Below are 6,927 nucleotides of genomic sequence, written 5' to 3'. Positions count from 1 at the left end.
TCTCTCTCTCTCTCTCTCTCTCTCTCTCTGAGCAATCAAGAGAGAGTCTCTCTCCATTGCAAGTGCATGCACATTTCAGGTTTGGATTTTGTGATGATAAAGGTTTTTCCAAGTTCTGCCAATGGGCGGTGCCCTATATATGTTTGTTGTGACCATTCACCCTATAAAAAAGTCCAACCTGAACCACGAACGTACCTAGCGAGTGAAGAAACGTGGTCTACCTGCTCACTGCAATTCATGGTTTCTTTTAGCTCTCGTTATGGCAGAACCACCGACATGTCTGCATGCACATGTCCCCTCTTGCCGAAAAAATCCCTTCTCTTGATAGAACTCATGGCAATAAATTCAAATTGGTCTTCATGCAGTATGAATTATCTTATGTCTGCAATTCGTTGCGTACATGATCAGAATTCAGAAGACACGATGGTCCAACACATTGCTTCAGTTTCTACCTTGTTCAGACTCCACAGAGTAAGAGAGCCACACGCTTAGAGCCTCGTTGATTCGCACAATTCCTAAAGCACGTACATGAGAGAAGTTAAGAGTGCAATGTCATGGCATCTTTAGTTTCAATGAACTAAGAGGACTATTCACTACACCACTGCATGGACCACAGAAATAACACTTGCTTTTATATATGAGATATACATGGCTGTAATAACTTGTACACGGTTGATGTCGTGTGTACGCCTGTTATAATGCATACTGATATTGATCTCCAAAATAGTTTGTTTTTAAAGATGAGCTTTCAGAATAGTTTGTTGTTCTGTCTTTGTGCACGCCCGGTTCTTATTATTTCTGGTGACACCGCCGAAAATTGACAGCAGGAAAATATCAAGGCATGTAATTATGATGCCAGATGTGGCCAGTTAACAAACTTGGACTATGCCTGCTATCATCAGTAGCAATTGCCTCCAACATCTTCAACCGCAAAAAAAAATGCCTCCAACATCTTAACAATGGAAAGGCAGTCAACAACGGAGTTATACTCCAAATGTGCTAACAACAGAAGTTCCTACAAATAAATAACCTCTACTTTTTGGTTTTGCCCAGCATCATGCTAACTTGCTAAGTAAGAACAACACCAAAAAGATGTAATATTCTAGCCTAGTTCTTGGCGCAGAAATGACAATAGGTCCGTATCATAATGTTACGTTGTGTATTGTATTTGTTGGTACACGGTGAAGCATTATGATACACTTTGAAACAAGAAGAAATTCATCAAGATGTTATGTAAATGTCTGAACAAGACAAACTTTGCCACACACAAAAAAAAACAGAAAACATAGCACGACTCTTGAAGAAAGAACAGACAATGGACGCATCCCACATATGCAGGATCTGTAAGTTGTCACAATCTAGATCTACACGACTCTCAAAGAAACAATGGACTGTAAGTTGTCACAATCATGTGCAATCAAAGAAATAACTCATGGTGGATGCACCCCACATGCGCAGGATCTGTAAGTTGTCACAATCTATATGTGCAAGACTCTCAAAGAAGTGGATGCATCCCACATACTCAGGATCTGTAAGTTGTCACAATCTAGATGTGCACGACTGTACATGGGGTGTGTGACGTTCCATCAGTCAGGTGGGTAGATATTCCAAAAAAGACCAAGGGAAATAGAGTATTTTTATTCCAAGATCATAGAGTTACAATCCTTAGCAACGAGTTCAGAAATAAAAGGGGAGAATTGGTTAAGCCATCACGCAGTGATATCCCCAGATCTGCCATAGTTTGTTAAGCTAGCTATGTGCAATCCTATTCTGGTCATGAGAAACTTTTACTAAAACAAACACCCTATTATTCATTAAACCTCTAATCTTCGTCAAGAGGTGACTATATGCTGACTTGTCCAGAGACCCATTAGCAAGTGTGGCAAGAGCAACGGTGTAATCTGATTGAAGCTGAACAGGGAGATTTGAGCGTTGGATAGTAAGACTTACTCCCTTCATAATCGCATGTATTTTCGTTTCTAGGGCCTCATTGCAGGGTGGATATTCCATGCACACACATGCATTGGTGTACCCATGTGGCCACTTTGTACACCAGTTTTTCTCATTGTTCAAGACAAGAGCATGCTCATATGCACATGTATGGCCTGGTTGTCACTTTTGAAATAATAAAAATAAATCCATACACCAATGGAATGAGACAAGAGCAAACACTTACTTGTTTAGTTCGAACTGGATAGTTTTGTCTTTCCGAGAAAGGGTTTCCCCCCGCTTTGTATTACAAAGCAACCACCACGATACAGCCAACGATAGGTGCTGGGGCGGAAGCAGCATAGTCACGCCCAAAAGAAATGGAAGAGAAAACAAAAAAGAAACAAATGCCAAGAATGGCGGATCAACGAAAAACGAAGAAGCCTCGCGACCGCTGCGCCCACCGGAGAACTCCCGCCAAGCTCCACGACTCCGAAATGCCGGCACCAAGCAACACCTCCAAGAAGGGATGCGACGATGACGACGCTGCTGCGAAGGGTTTCCCTGGGTACGCGGCGAGGGGATAGGAAGGGTCGCCCCAACACCCTCCAGGAATGACTGACGACACCCGCAAGCGCCGCCACGCCGGTGTCGGCCAAGCCGACAGGGATTTCTCCTTATCCCAACCCACCCCTCAGGCGCTCCGGAGCGCGCCATCAAACCGACCACCACCCTGTGCCAAAACCGACTAGAAGCTTCCACGCCGTCTCACCACGGCACCACGAAGTAGGGTCTGCACAACGATGAGGAGGAGCCGGGACTAGGGCAGCAGCACCGTCGGTACGCGGGAGGGCTCAACCTCCACCGTCAACGACGGTAACCGACCAGACGCAATAGCAGGGGCAAACCAGACCCGTGGGCACACAGGTCCGGTCGGGCACTCAAATGCCCGTAAAGCCCCCGCCTTCGCGCTGCAGAAGACGTGCCAACAGCGCCGCTGCCCGCCGTCCGAGCCGCTCCACCTCATCACCGCGCAAAGAGTAGCGAGGAAACACCAAGACCGGCCCGCTAGGACTCAGATGGGGCCCATAGGGCCCAGATCTGGGCCGGGGTCACGCCGCCGGCCGACCTGCGCCATCCAGCCGCCCCACCGCCAAAGGGCGTCGCCACCACCGTGACAGGTCGCCGCCAGCCGCCACCAGGCCGCCATAGGCCAAGGGACACCGCCGCCGGAAACGCCGCCCGAGCCAAGAATCCACGTCGAGGAAGAGTAGGAGGCCGCCACCGCCAGCCAGGCCACGGCGCCGCGCCGGCCGGCGGCAGCGGCAGGAGGAGGAGGTACGGGGCGGACTAGGCGGTGCGATAGGGGAGCCGCCCCGGTCGCCCCGCTCGGGGGGCGACGTGGGGAGGGTACGGGGGGGAGGGGAGGGGGAGTGGGGCAGGGGAGGCGCTGGGGCGCCCGCGCCGGCGGCCGGCGGCGGTAGGAGGCCGGCTGCGGGAGGGGGGAACCCTAGCGGGAGGATGAGAGGAGCGGGTCCTTGTGGGATAGTTTTGTCAGCATATGTACTATCTCAGCATAACTATTCTAGTACGTTGGCCCATGATTTACCTATCTATATTAATGTGATTGTGTAAATAAATGTTTATTAAATTCTGCCCATCATTTACCTACCTAAATAAATTTGGGCGCTTATAGGCGCCGCCGCGCCGGCCGAAAGTTTCGGCCGGTCCAGCCCAGGCCGTTCGATGTGAGCCGCGCTGCCGTTGGATCTAGACAAAAAAACAAATCGCCCCCAGCTTCTTCTTCTTCCTCCTCCTACGCATCTAGCCGTCGTGGATGAGCGAGGCCGCCGGCCTTGAAGCACCACTGAGCTTCGCCGTCCCCGACGCCGGTCACCGCCCTCACCGCCCTCGCCGCCGGGCACCGCCCCCACCGCCGATTGCCGCCCTCGCCTGCGTTTCAAGCCGGCTGGACGCATGCAGCAGCGTGTGCCTCCCGGTTGCAGCTCCCTCCGGCGACGGCCACAACTCTGTTGCAACGGTCAGAGCTCCGGTGGCGACGATCACCGGTCACGCGCCATGGACGACGAGCACACAACTGAATCGAGCCAAGGCTTGAACCGTCGCACATGCCCTGTGTTGCAAACGCTGGAAAAAAGCTTCAACCCCCTGGATGGAAAAGCTTCAACCCCTAGATAGAAAAGCTTCAACCAGCATTGCGAATCAGGGGGGATTAGCAACTGCTGATGCAAAAATGCTTCAACCTTAGATGAAAAAAGTTTCAACCATATGATAGGAGAGAGCTTTAACCAAAGCACTGCTCAAAACGAAAGAAGTTTCAAACGTTTACAAAAAGCTTCGAGCGTGGATGGAAAAATCTTCAACCGTGTTTGAAAATATCTTCAACCGATGGACAAAAAAGCTCCAACCAAACAATGCAACCAGAGAAAAAGTTGCAAACGTTGACATAGAAATCTTCAACCATATATCAAAAAAGCTTCAAACGGCTATCGGCGACAGAAAAGCTGTGGTTGCAACCTGCGGTCACCTCGGTCATCGTCGTCACGCACCCCGGCCGCCGTGGGGTTGCAGCACATGGACATCCCCGCAGTAGCACCCCGTCGCCCCCGGTTGCAGCTCCCCGTGGTCACCTAGTCACCGGCGAGATGGGATGGTCACCGCGCAGAGCCATGACGAGCTTCAAGCGGGAGGGGAGGCGTGGTGCATGCTACCACTAGCATGCCATATAGCTACAACCGCAATCGCGTTTTGCTGCATCGCACAACGATGCATTTTCTTGCTGGAATCGATGCAGCTCCATAGACAGCGGTTGCAGCTTCACTGGACTGTGGTTGCAGCTCTTGTGGCCACGGTTGCAGCTCCCCATGCCCGGTTGCAGCACGCCACGCCGGCGGCCATGTCTCCCCTTGCCATGGTGGTTGGTTCCAGCTCGTCAAGAGAAAAAAATCATGGCCTCCCCTGAGTAAAATAGCTCATAGCCATGGCCGTGCGATGCAGCGCGCAGCCACATGAGTTCCAACGGTGAGCACATCGGTTGCAGCATTTGGGGGTGGGGATGGAGGAGGAGGCGGCCATGGTGACGAGCTTTGAGGGAGACGAGGAGGGAGATTGGGGGCGGGGTGGGTGGGGGAGGGGGCGAGGGGTTGAGGAGGAGGAGGAGGCCATGGCGGCGAGCATGGGGAAAAGGGAGAGGAGAGTGTCCAGCAACGAAGACAAGCATCGGAGCGAGGGGAGGAGCGCGGCCATGGCTGCCCGCATCGGGAGAGAGAGAGTTCCTGAGAGGAAGAAGATAGGAAAAGGACGAAGCGCTACGTGTAGGCCCGCAAGGACGTGTGGCTCCTTGGTATTGGTGGGTGTGCTACGCGCGCGGGAGCTAGCGACACGACCGGCCGAAGCTTCGGCTGGTCCGCCGATGGGAAACGTTTCCCAATAAATTTTAGGGTTTTATTGGATAATCATTTATTTGGTAATAACTTATTGACTTACCAGAGAAAACTAACTTTGTTTTGTAAGTCAACGTATGTGAGGTTGGGCCAAGCGTTCTGCCTAACAGGAAATGGAACCTTACGTGTTTTTTAAGTAGTAGAGATATTAGCTTTGTCTGACGCCAAATTCCTTGAAGTTTGCAAAAGTTTAAAGAAAAAATTATTAATATTCACAATATCAAATCATTATCATTGGAACCATCATGGACTATATTTTTATATTGTACATATTTAATATTGGTGTTGATATTTTTAACAATATATATTTGATCAAAATATATTGACTCTAGTCAAACCTAATATGCGGATAAAAATAGACTAAGTATTTGCTCGTGCGATGTATATTAACAAGCACTTGTACGAGTATTTTTTTTTTCCTTTTACTTATCCACTCAAAAAATGTACAAAGCATCGTCGCACTAAAGAGATGTGTATCTCTAATAGATTGAAAATGTTGGAGCAGCATGCAACACCTAATCTCAACTGAATTTGAACACTCTGGTCCATTTGTGCAAAATGTGTTGTGGCGTCTGTATGCTAGAATAGCAATCAGCTTCACTCAAACTTGGACAGGAACCCTTCGATCAAGGCACACGACACAACATCAATTTGATGCACTGCCAGCAAAACAATGACAGGCGCTGCCGACACGGATGACTATGATACCATCCGGTGAAGTTTCCAATTGGTGTTGCACCAAAACCTCAGGCCTTCTTTGGTTCATAGGATAGGAATTTTATATAAACAGAAAAATCATAGGAAGTGAGATGACATGCATCTCAATTCCTATATAGAAAGAGATGTCATTTGATGCATAGGATAGGAATTTTTCCATTGAATCTAGGCTAATGTTTTTTTTCTCCAAAATGTGAAGGATTGATTCCTATCCTACATAGGAATAGGAATCCATTCCTACAAACTTGGCCTCCTTTGATTTGGAGGAATTTCATAGAAATTTTAGAGGATAGGATTCTTATAGGATTTTTTCCTTTAGAGCCCTTTGGTTTATAGGAATAGGTTCCTATTCCTACATAGGATTGGTTCCTATCCTTCATATTTCATAGGAAAATAAAAATGAGCCTAAACTCAATGGAAAAATTCCTTTGGTGTCAACCAAATAACATCTTGTTTCCTATTCCTACTCATAAGATTTAAGATACATGCCATCTCATTTCCTACAAAATTCCTATTCCTACGATAATCCTATCCTATGAACCAAAAAAGACCTAAAGGGCTTCAAAGGAATTTTTCCTTTGCAAATCCTATCCTATGAGATGCCTACAAAGTTCCTACAAACCAAATGAGGCCTCAACCTGCCTCCTCCTGCTCCTCCCTTTTTCCTGACAAGGTGGGTTTTACCATGAATTCTCCAATCATGAAACTAATTTGGATCAACTCAAGGCACATAGAAGTAATGTGTCACGCCTCATTCCCAAATGTTTCGTGTGTGTGTGTGTGTGTGTGTGTGTGTGTGTGTGTGTGTGGTGTGTGT

The sequence above is a fragment of the Triticum aestivum genome, chromosome 5A (assembly GCF_018294505.1).
Source record: "Triticum aestivum cultivar Chinese Spring chromosome 5A, IWGSC CS RefSeq v2.1, whole genome shotgun sequence".
NCBI classification, from domain to species: domain Eukaryota; kingdom Viridiplantae; phylum Streptophyta; class Magnoliopsida; order Poales; family Poaceae; genus Triticum; species Triticum aestivum.
The sequence above is the reverse complement of the archived record's forward strand: the minus strand, read 5'-3'. Positions refer to the sequence as shown.